Source organism: Lampetra planeri, chromosome 2, assembly GCF_965212315.1.
Source record: "Lampetra planeri chromosome 2, kcLamPlan1.2.h2, whole genome shotgun sequence".
Classification (NCBI taxonomy): Eukaryota; Metazoa; Chordata; class Hyperoartia; order Petromyzontiformes; family Petromyzontidae; genus Lampetra; species Lampetra planeri.
The window spans coordinates 11,785,322-11,797,786 of NC_136108.1; the positions used below are offsets into that span (position 1 = coordinate 11,785,322).

The 12,465-nt window shown below is 48.0% G+C and overlaps 1 protein-coding gene across 4 annotated transcripts in view; it reads right to left on the reverse strand.

The window, feature by feature from the left end:
• LOC144727965 (activin receptor type-1-like) overlaps positions 1-8,120 on the reverse strand; it is a 39,506-nt gene extending 31,386 nt beyond the window's left edge. For 2 of the 4 annotated variants that reach the window (XM_078607150.1, XM_078607135.1), the window contains exon 1: positions 8,023-8,120. The gene's annotated coding sequence lies outside the window, so the exon portion shown is untranslated. Of the gene's footprint in view, positions 1-8,018 lie in introns of all 4 variants that reach the window. The other 2 variants (XM_078607142.1, XM_078607127.1) reach the window with 1 other exon arrangement.
• Positions 8,121-12,465: the final 4,345 nt, after the last annotated feature.

Here is a 12,465-nt window from a genome sequence, read left to right on the forward strand (position 1 = left end):
CTCCGTGGGAGATTGTGGTTTGCATTGTCCGTTTGGTTGTTACGTTGTGCTAAACTTGCTGAAATTGCATTGTTCCGCAGATGGTTACCGACTGCAGGAAATCTGAACATTTTTTCCTGGTTACAAGAATGGGAGGAGCACTCGATCCTAATTATAAACCATTCTTGGCATGGATCATGTTGCTGGTGCCAAGAATGTACAAACTTGTGGGAAAATTAAATGAAGAAACGGACCTTTGGCCCCATATATATAATAAATAAAGTTAATAACTTAAGGCGCGTTTAGGATGTACTGTATATTTTTTAAACAATGAAACAATTTCGATTTAAAGCTTTCGTGACTGCAGGGATTCATCTTCTTGGTTCTTTCGGTAAAGTCACGTAGAAGGGAAATAATAAAATAATAAAAATAAAACATAATAAAATAATTCTCACGACGTTTCGGAGGCAACACAAGCTTCCGTCTTCAGGTGGAACCGTCACAGCACGATAGCTGTATCTTACTTGATACGATAGCTGTATCTTACTTGATACAGCTATCGTACTGTGACGGTTCCACCTGAAGACGGAAGCTTGTGTTGCCTCCGAAACGTCGTGAAAATTTTTTTATTATGTTACATTTTTATTATTTTATTATTTCCCTTCTACGTGACTTTACCGAAAGAACCAAGAAGACAATGAAACAAGTTTATATGAAAATCAATGTTCACAAAACTCACATTTATGTATGTTGAACTTCTTTCACACCCAAAGCAGCGAATCGTGCCAATCGGAGGTGTGGGTCAAGGACAACCAACTGAAGACAAAATCAGTTCTAAAGAAAATAGTTTTCAATCTAGATTTAAAAGTACATAGCTCCAGTGGCTTCCTAATATCGAAAGGACGAGCGTTCCTGAAGGCCGCAGAAGCACATCTTCAAGCGCACAATCCAGTGACCATCTTTGTTATCCTATGGATATTACGTTCACCAAACTACCCACAAAACTTGTACAAGCCATTTTGAACATGTTTTTGTGATTTATATTACATGTTTTTTTTTAATGTTTCTCTTCAGAAAGAAACAAGAATACATTGAATTGCTCATGTGGAAGTCAGTTATAATATTTACACAGCAGAGTTTGGATCTTCAAAACAGCAGGCAACCGCAAAACTAACAATGTATCGAACATTTAAATGCCCCAGAATGTCTTACATGTTACCTGGGTAAAGTATCAGCATTCACACCACCTTCTCAGACAAAGTAATAATTCTAAACTAAGTCACTGTAATTCTTATTGCTGCTGTTTCTGTGTACTTATGAAGGAACTTGAGTGGTATAATTACCAAGACCAACAGCAGTTCCTGCCAGTGAAGCAATGGCATTGACTTCAGAATTAAATGGTACAAGGATCTGCCAAAATAATTTGCCAACCACAAACATGGTATTCTTACTGTATTAAGTGATTTTAACATGGGCGGGATTTGTCATGCCTTTCTTAGAATCGCATTGCTGTATTAGAACCCATCTTCCTTGTGTGCACCATTCCCAGATACATCTTAAATATATTTGCGTGGGTTTTAAAAGACGCTTCGCTATTACATTTATCAGAGGCAAACAACAAAGCATGTTCACCAATCAACAAGCAAGCATTACGAGTGGGCTGCGCTGGAATAGCTCCTTCATGGTCTATGTTCAGACTGGGTGCCTGATCACCCTCACCTGTGGACAAGCAAGACAATTGGTTCATGTTCAAATTTGTACTTCTCAACAGGCCAATACTCCCCAATCCCACCAAGCTTAGTAACGGCATGTAATGAATTGTCTCTTGGCCATATATCTGTGTATAATTTCAAAGGGGTTTAAAATGCAAATTACGAATGAGAGGAGCCTAAACATTGCAAGCTGTTGTAATTGTTGCATAAACTCCTTTGCGGATAAGGGTTGGCCACATGGGAAGCAGCGGGCTAGTGGTTGTGTGAAAATGAAATTCTGTTTGTTAAGCAGGAAAACATGCGCATGGTTTATACATGAGAATCAGTATGCATGGCAAACGTGATACAATGATGAACTGTGAAACGCTGAGAAAAAAAACGCTGGGCCATCTGCAGCTTACTCACCCTTCCTGGGGATGTAATGCCACAGAATTTGAATATCTGTGGGATGGCATTGAAAATGTATGGCGGTGCCTAGGGCATGCTCAGCATCAACATACACCACACAGTTAAGTATCTAATTATTTTCAAAGCGCAACAATGCACAAAAAGGGGTAATTGCCAATTTAACAATGGGATCTCAAGAGTTTACAAGAGCACAGCCCTGATTTGGTCTTGCCAGTGCCCTGCCATGCAGAATTACAATACCAAGGGATGCAAATTCATGTGAAAACACGACTAACCTTTAGGTTCCTTGTCTATGCTACGTTGTGCTGAATAGTGCTTTACTTAAGCTATTATTGAACAAAGTATGACTTTTTTTAAACATGATGTATATGTAAAAATAAAAGTTATTTGTCAACACGCAGCGAGTTGATGGCCTCTCTACAACAACAACACCGTGCTAGTCCGTGTGCAATGTTGAAGGGGAACGGTCACGACTTAGAATAGGTTTTCCCCTTTTTTTCTGGCAACAAAACAGGAGTTAAGATGTGAAAACCAAACTGAAACCTTTTACAAAGAATCATCTTAACACCTGTTTTGTTGCCAGAAAAAATGGGAAAACCGATTATCGTATTTTGGTACTGGCAAAGAAGGTCCCATGATGGTCACGACTGGTTAAGATATTTCTCGCCACCGATGTGAGCTGTGGCTGGGAATCGAATATAAGTTGCCAGGTTTTAAGCGCTGTGCTCGAACCAACATATGTACATTATGTGTTGTACGAACATTCCTCAATGCCATCACAGCACACTGCAAAAGCTGGGGTAAGATTTCAATATAATAATTTACTAACAAAGCCGTAAACCCTAGCTTGAATTAGAAACGCACTAATTATTTTTTTGACATTTACTCCACCCTATATTTAGTGTGTTTTGTATTGCACTGTACTGTGCAGTTATGTACAGACCGTTCAGGTGCGTTCATGTCCTCTGAACAAGAGTAAATAAAAGCAAGAGAAGCACACAAATCAACGGACGCCAAGAAAGCAGAGGCTGCAAAAACAGCGGAAAAGGAAGGCAAAACACAGAAACAGCAAAATAATTAGAGAGACGCAACATCTGCGGAATAGAGGGCAAGAGACAAAGCTACATTACAGGGAGCTAGAGTACACACAGCAACAAATCATGCGGCCGCCTGCTGTGCGTGTGTGCTTGCACTGCAGCCCTGTGGCGTGATGTTAACAACCTCGCTTGGTATGCAGGAGGGCATGAATTCGATCCTGACCCTGGCGCCTGTATATTTGGCGTTTGCATGTCTCTCTCCCCGTGGATTTTTCTCCGGGCCCTCCAGGTTTTTACCTTCACATTGAGAATACAGTAATGCGTTTAGAAAGACCCCGGGGCCGGCCCAGGACACGCTGGTGGATCAGCTGGGCCTGGTAACGCCTGGGAATTCCGCAAGAAAAGCTAGAGTCTGTCACAAGGGAAAGGGAGGTCTGGACCTCCCTACTCAACGTGCTGCCCGCCGCGACCCTCACCAGGACAAGCGGACTGATAAACGAAGGAACGTTCAGAGTATTTGGCTGGTAAACATTTCCAAGTCATAAGCCAATTCGTAGGGCTATCACCATTTGTGGCCAGGTCGTTTCTACAAAAAAAAAGCCATATAGCTCAGTGGGCCTTACCTGGTAAAATAAAGTTTTAGTTTAGTTTGTGTCCTCGTTAATTAATTATTTTCACTTAGAAAGCTGGGGTGGTTGAACTGAATGTGTGTAAAGATGCTGTGATGTGCCGTCAGCTGACATGTGTGGCCCAGAAAATCTTCTGGGCTGTCTTCTGACCTCGCAAGGGTGCTTATCAGTCGACAATGTCCAACTTATACACATTCCCACCACAAGAGTTACAACTTGAATAAGACATCCCGAGTAATCTTCTGAACCGATCTGTGTATACAAGCACTTTAGCCTGCACAGTAGGCGGCAGTCAAGAGGTTTGCACACCATTATCTGCATCAATGATTGGCATGTGAGGCACTCCCAACGAGGAATGCACAAGCCATAATTCCCCGACATAATGAATTAGTAAATCCGTCACCAATATATATGCGCTGATAAAAAAAAGCAGTCAAGACAACTCAATAATCAATATCGGCGGGCATGGCACGCCACATTGGTGGAACATGAAACAAATTAAGATACGATGGATTAATGCTCCTACAACTGAATACACAGTGGTTACGATTCCTTGCGTAATTTCTTTAGAACCACAAAGCACGCCAGCTGGTTTACCGCACAGGTAAACTTCAATCACACGGCCGTCTCCCGGGGAGGGGACACGGAGCACACAAACCCCCACAAAACGTCTCAAACATTGTTCCCTCCACGTTAAAGTCTTGTTTTTTTTGTTTATTCCAAGCACGGACGTGCATTAATTATACCCTACATAATTTAATCCGTATGGACCGCGCATTTTAATTGCGGTACACGACAAGGTCACTATCGGTGATACTTTACTTTATTTACGCGAGGGAAAAAAAAACACCAAGGCCAATAAAAGTGTTGGCGATATAATTAGAACTGGGGACTTAACGCAATTAACATGTTCAGCCCCGCTTAGAATATGTAGCAACAGCCGCTAATTAACGTTAATTGGCACGCTGCGTGCATTCAAGCTCCAGATGTTTGTGCTTCCACGGGCTTTTATCCCAGAGACAAACTCCCCCACCACCCCAAGCAGAGACGACGATCCATGACAACCCAAAGCCCAACACGTGAGTCTCTCTGCTTTTGAAACAACAACAAAACCCCAAATACGATTTTTAGAAACCCTTTTTTTCAGAATACAATAAAAACAATTCCGGCGCCTTTGTCAATTGGCGCGCCTGTCCGAGCCACGGATGTGGTGGCAATGTGAAGATGCCTCGGATCGTTTTAATAATGTTCAAGGCTGTCTGGTTTCCTTATCGGATAGTTGTGTACAGAAGAAGAAAATAATCGAAGCACATCAGCGTGGGTGACAATGTTACAACGCATTGGCGATGGGTATATCTCATTGACCCATGAGGAGCCACTAAAGTTAGTTTTTGCCAAATAAACATACGCTTGGCCAAGAAGTTATCAGCCACGGGAATGTTTTTTGTTACTTGAGAGCGCAGAAGAGAAACGCAGCGTAGAGAGAACTTAAGTTTTGGCGTCTCGGCATAAGACCCCCAGGGCAAGTACAGAGTACAGTCACAAGCATTGCACAGTGCCTTTAATTTCCGTGGTCAGACGTTCAGAACTTCGGCACGAACTTAACTCTCCGCTCTTTTTTGCACGATCCCAAAAAACGTCCGAGCCGTGGACACAAAACCCCACCAAGCATCATCGCCCGTGTTGTTGCCCCTTTTGAACAACACCGAGTGAATTTCGATTTAAAGCTTTCGTGACTGCAGATATTCTACTTCTTGGTTCTTTCGGTAAAGTCACGTAGAAGGGAAATAATCAAATAATAAAAATAAATCATAATAAAATACAATGACGTCTCATTTAGACGCTGTCTTTCCGACAGCCCTGTTTTTCACCTGAGGACGGCTGCTTGCGTTGTGGCCGAAACGTCGTGAGAATTGTATTTTTGTATGTTTTATATTAATTATTTCCCTTCTACGTGACTTTACCGAAAGAACCAAGAAGATGAACACTGAGTACAAGGGCCGTGAGCTAGCACCCGATGGGTCAACACCACCAACACCAACACAGCAGCAGTCACTGCACACGTGCGAGATCGACACAATTTTACTTTGTGGAAAACGCCACTTACAAAGCACCACAACACCTTTGGGTGGATTTGAAGCTTCCGTGACTGCAAGGATTCATACTCTTAGGTGTTTTCGGTAAAGCCACGTAGGTAAAAGGTAAATTCAGCTGTGACGTTCCACCTGATGACGGAGACTTGTGTTGCCTCCGAAACGTCGTGATTTATTATTTTATTTCTATGATTATTTCTATTATTTATTACTTATTTTATTTTTCACCTACGTGACTTTACCGAAAAAACCTAAGCGTATGAACCTTTGCGTGGGTACACGTGGCCCATTGCATCCACGACAGAATCGTGGGCGCAGTGATGCGGGCTGCATCATCCCCTTCTTCTCATCGTGGGCTCGTGTTACCTGTTGAGTCGCGACTGATAGAGGAGGTTTTGACGCCGCTTGGTTGAGAGCAAAGAGGTGTGCTACTCTCTTCCATCCACCTCGTCGTTAGGGTATTTTCTCCGGGGGGCTATAAGACGTTACGGGGAAAAAAAGTCAGGCTCGCCTACAAACTTATGCCCGGTGTCAACAAGTTACACAACTCATCTGAGCACACGCATCTACTGCCGAATTAAAATAAAAAAAAAGTGCCTACCAGATTGTAAGACGCACCCCTTATCAGATTCTAAGACGCACTTCCATCCTAAACATTGTTTTTTAAACACAGGGGAGATGACCGTATGACTGAACAACACACCGACTTACACGACGTGCCACCACCTCCTTGTGTTTTTCTCGACACGAGGGCACTGCTTTGAAGTGCTTCCACACACTCCCCGACACGACCCCGAGCTCTCGTCTCAGACTTAAAAAGGATTCGCACAGCGGAGCAGAAGAGACAAGCTTTGAACTTTGAGAGCTCTACTATACAGGGTTATCCATTTGTAGATTGCCCTCCCCGCCCCACCACTCTTACGGATAAATTAAGAGGCAAATACCAATCCCATTAGAAAGCCTCCAGTCGGTAAGGTCTCCCACGTGTTTACACTCCCAACCTCTGGAGTAGAGAGATATGACGGGAAAACGTCATCGCGTTCACACAACATTCAATCGTCTTGCTGGCGAGATGGTGAAGTAGGGAGGGGGGGGTCATTTACATCGGTTCGATGTCCACGAGTGGATCAACCTCGTAGCTGGATGGGGGTCGAGGGATGGGGGGGGGGGGTCGAGGGATGGGGGGGGGTCGAGGGATGGGGGGGGGATCGAGGGATGGGGGGGGGGGGTCGAGGGATGGGGGGGGTCGAGGGATGGGGGGGGGGGTCGAGGGATGGGGGGGGGGGTCGAGGGATGGGGGGGGGGGTCGAGGGATGGGGGGGAGTCGATGGATGGGGGGGGGAGCGAGGGATGGGGGGGGGGATCGAGGGAGCGGAGTGCCCGGGCTCAAGATCGATCGCGAATGGCGAGAGCCCCGGGAAATCCACGTGCTGTCCGGCTGCTGCTGTGTACGCGCGCCACGCCAAGTCAACACATCTCCCTGCGTGGTCGACACGGCCTGTCGAGAGGCAGGGAGGGGGGGGGGGACCACGCGCGGCCGCCTTTGTCTCCCCCGCCGATGCTGATGTTCTCCACACGCCGCACCCAAGTGACGATTTCAGGGCTGATACAAAGACAAAGATCGACCCCGCGCCTACCCCCACACACCCGCGTCGCCGGCAACAAACTTGTTGGGGACACGTGCTGTTCGCGAACACCCATGAAGGCCGACGAAGGCCGACGCGGCGCACGAGGGGTTGGGGCGGGGCAGGAAAACGCAAGGCGCGGCCGCCTTTGTCTTCCCTCCAAATGTCGATGTGCAACACTCCACTCGAAGCGACGACGATTTAAGTCCGATTGACGCGCGAGCACACACACACACGTGTACACACACACAACACACACAGACACGTGTACACACACAACACACAGACATGTGTACACACACAACACACACACGTGTACACACACACAGAGACACACATACACGTGTACACAGACACACACATAGACACAGACACACACAGACACACATACAACAAGACATATAGACACACACAGACACGTGTACACAGACACACATACACGTGTACACAGACACACACATAGACACAGACACACACATACACACACATACACGTGTACACACACACATACACGTGTACACACACACATACGTACTGACTGCACTTAGAAGGTTCGCCGGACAGACGATGGAGGAGGGAGCCGGGTTGCCGCGTCGCCTCTCGCCATGGACCGCGCCGCGCTCACTGAGCCGGGGTCCTTCCCGGCCTCGGGAGCGGCGACTCCTCCTCCACCCCCCCCCCCCTGGGGGTACCGGGAGCGCCAGCCGGAGATCGCCTCCCACTCTCCCCCCCACCCTGCTCCCCCCCACCCTACCCCCCACCCTACCCCCAACTCTTCCCTCACCCCTCCCCCCAACTCTTCCCCCCACCCTCCCACCAACTCTTCCCCCCACCCTCCCCCCAACTCTTCCCCCCACCCTCCCCCCAACTCTTCCCCCCACCCTTTCCCCCACCCTCCCCCCACCCTTCCCCCCACCCTCCCCCCACCCTTCCCCCCACCCTCCCCCCCCCACTCTTCCCCCCCCACTCTTCCCCCCCACTCTACTCCCCACTCCCCCCTACCCTCCCCACCCTCCCCACCCTTCCCACCACTCTCCCCACCCTTCCCCCCACCCTTCCCACCACTCTACCCACCCTTCCCCCCACTCTCCCCACCCTTCCCCCCACTCCTCCCCCCACCCTTCCCCCCACCCTTCCCCCCACTCTTCCCCCCCCACCCTTCCCCCCACTCTCCCCACCCTTACTACCACTCTCCCCACCCTTCCCCCCACTCTCCCCCCCACTCTCCCCACCCTTCCCCCCACTCCCCCCACTCTTCCCCCACCCTTCCCCCCACCCTTCCCCCCACCCTTCCCCCCCACCCTTCCCCCCACTCTTCCCCCCCACTCTCCCCCCCACTCTCCCCACCCTTCCCCCCACTCCCCCCACTCTTCCCCCACCCTTCCCCCCACCCTTCCCCCCACTCTTCCCCCACCCTTCCCCCCACCCTTCCCCCCCCACCCTTCCCCCCACTCTTCCCCCCCACCCTTCCCCCACTCTCCCCACCCTTCCTACCACTCTCCCCACCCTTCCCCCCACTCTCCCCCCCCACTCCCCCCACCCTTCCCCCCACTCTCCCCACTCTTCCTACCACTCTCCCCACCCTTCCCCCCACCCTTCCCCCCACCCTTCCCCCCACTCCCCCCACCCTTCCCCCCACTCTCCCCACTTCCCCCACTCTCCCCACTGCCCCCACCCTTCCCCCCACTCCCCCCACCCTTCCCCCCACCCCACCACCGCCGCTCTCCCACTCACCCCTTCCCACTCCCCCCCCACTTCGCCGTATTCTCGGGTTTTTAAGACGCTCCGGAAAGTGAGAAGCAACCCCCAAGGTCTCACCCATCCTCCCCCCCACCACCACTCACTCAAGACTCTTGCCGTCACTGTCTGCTGCCCGGATTAAAACTTTTTTTTTTGGGACTAAACTTTTGTCATCTCTTAAAAAATAATGGGATCGGAAGCCGTTTGGAGACGTTTCGATTAAACCACAACATTAGCGTCGGTGAACATTGTATTTGTTTTTAATACAGAGATCAAAGCTCACAGGGAGTAGTAACATCGTCCATAGACCCGGCTTCCTTCTGGGCAGAACGGGCCATTAACTGGACTGTATGCCGACATTTACGGTACTCGAGAAGGTGAAGTTTCTTATCTTGAGATGCACATAAAGACAAAGGCCCCCCCACCCCCCCCCGGTATATCCTACACAAAGTTTATTCGAGCAAGTTCTGTTGGCGAGTAGCGACCGATGAAGGCCGACACGGCACACAAAGGGAGCAAGCAGCACCACGCCCTATCGCCTTTGTCTGCCCAGTGGCGATGTTTACACACCGCGCCAGGTACTTATTTGTGGCTTAGGGGCCGTCCATAAATGACGTCACGCACCTAGGGGGTGGGGGGGGGTCAGACATTTGTGACGATGTGTGACGAGGGGGGGGGGGTTGAGAAATGTGACGTCACATCAAAATGCGCAACTTTAAATAAATATAGACAACACATATAGACAACACGTTCTACTTAATTAAATATACTTTTTTAATAAATGTTTCTCCTACAACATCAGAGTGCAGCGCCAAATTAAATACGCACTACAATGACAATAGTTTAAAGCGATTTGAAGCATGCTTTATTTTGGGAGGGGCGGGACAGAGCTTTATGACGTCATATTTTAGGGGGGGGGTCTGACTTTTTGTGACGTCGTGTGACGAGGGGGGGGTCAAAAAATCGTCCAAAATCGCGTGACGTCATTTATGGACGGTCCCTAAGACAAGTTTTGTTCCTGGGTACTAAGTGTTATTTTTTTTATTGCTTATGCCTAAAAAGTATAGAAAATGGTTATTATTTCCCTTAAACTTTGCTTTTGTGACCAGGACTTTATGTGAAGGAATGACACAAATGCACACCACGTTTTCTCATCGAAAATAGGTACATTTCAAAATATCACTGTCCTGGTCACAAAAGCAAAGTTTGTGGGGAATAATAGCCATGCTCCTTGGTTCTTTCGGTAAAGTCACATCGGTAGAGAGAAAACTCTCTCTCCCATCTGAAGACGATTGCTTGTGTGGCAATTGAAACTTCGTGATCTATTATTTGTTCTACCTACGTGGTTTTACCGAAAGAACCAAAGAGTATGGATTCCTGCAGTCAAGAAAGTTTCAAATCAAGAATAATAGCAATTGTCTGTACTTTTGAGGCAGAATCAATTAGGAAATAACACTTACAACCCAGGAACAAAGTTTAGTTTTTTGTTACAGTGCTATCATCCCCCTTACAGCCGTTACAGCGTTTTAGGGGGGGGCAAGTGCTGTTAGCGAGCACCATGTGAAGGCCGGCACAAAGCACGAGGGGGTGGGTGGTCAGGAACAACAACAACAATCGCCATTCGCCACTAAGTGGCGGTGACGTCACCACGACGCTTGTGCCAGGCCATGTGCTCCTTGAGGCCACGTGAAGTGTCGAACGCCCACTGCTGGCAGGAGGTCACGGGGCAGACCCAGGTGCCACGGATCGCCTGACTGAGATGAAATGAGAACATGCCCATGCACACACACACACCGATGACCCCCTGTTACTGAGCTGGACAAACGACAGCCTTGTCGGCCAATTACAGCCGCCTACTTATTTAATCCGACTCTTGGAATCGTTAAAACATACCATTAAATACATCCCGCTGCGGCTGTGCGTTAAAATAGTAAAGTTCGCACACTAACGTGTGGAGCAAATTGTAGTTCTTGGTTATGGTTCAAGTTCATTAATTAGGTGTAGCCCTAGTGAGCCATTCGGCTCTTGAATCGGGTGCAACCGCAACAAATAAAAAAACTAAAACATGAACAAGAAAACATCTTAAAGTGACTAAGTGCAAACAGAAAATCCAAGAAAAGACAGCAAAATATTGTAGAAAAAGCACCGTACATCAACGCTGTGTGCAAAAATCCCAGTGGGATGCAAGTCAAACAACAACAACCACAAGACAACTTAGATTAAGGCCATCAGTCTAACTCCGTACTCCAACAAACAAACATGGCCAAACCAAAAAACTTTTCGAAAAATCACCAAAATAAAGCCATAAAAGCAATGAAACGGTGCAGTGATCTTCCCTCGTCATTAGTCGTGCTTCGTGTACAGCTCCTCGTGCAGCCACAGCGATGATTGTGGTGCCACTTTTGTTTATTTGTGAGTTGTGTTCACGATGTTACTGATGGTGGCGGTGTTGAGGATGATGATCACGATAATTGATGAAAGACTGATTTATGGTGGTGATAAGCAATGGCGGAGCCAGGATTTTCAGGTAGGGGGGGGGCAACCCCTCCAGCAATGAAAAATGATGGAGGAGTTGTTAGTAGGTAAGGACTTGTCCCTTGCTTTTTATTCGACGCGTGTGCGGCGATGGCTCAGCCATCGATCGAGGGTCGAATTCGAACCGCGTTGTGTGATCGGCATCGCGCTCGCTGAAGGTGAATGCCTTCAGGGAAGTCGTGGACTGAATACGCAACTGCGCACAATTCTGTGAGTCACTTATAAATGGTGTGCCGTTACTTATTGCCAATTATGGACTCAGACGATTGTCCTATCATCTCATAGAGTCCTTGGCACATAATATGCTACACAGTGGCAGTGGTGGTCGCTAAATGCCGATTTATTACTAATAAACCCAAATGATCCGATCGAAATGAGAGATTTCGATCGGATCATCGAAATGAGAGATTACGATCGGATAATCGAAATTAGAGATTTCGATCGGATCATTAGGGGGGCACGTGCCACCCCACCCCCCACTGGCTCCGCCAGTGGTGATGAGGCTGATTATGGTGATAGGCATTGGCCGATACTCGACATGCATAGTCATTGGATGACGATGATGGTGGCAGTGCTGATCGAAGTGATGGAAATGGTGGTTGGTGAGGATAGCGACGACGATGATGATGGTTACGAAAGTCGTGATGAGTGTTACGATGATAGTTGTAGTGTCGATGAGGATAGTAGAGCATTGTCAGAGTTGCTTC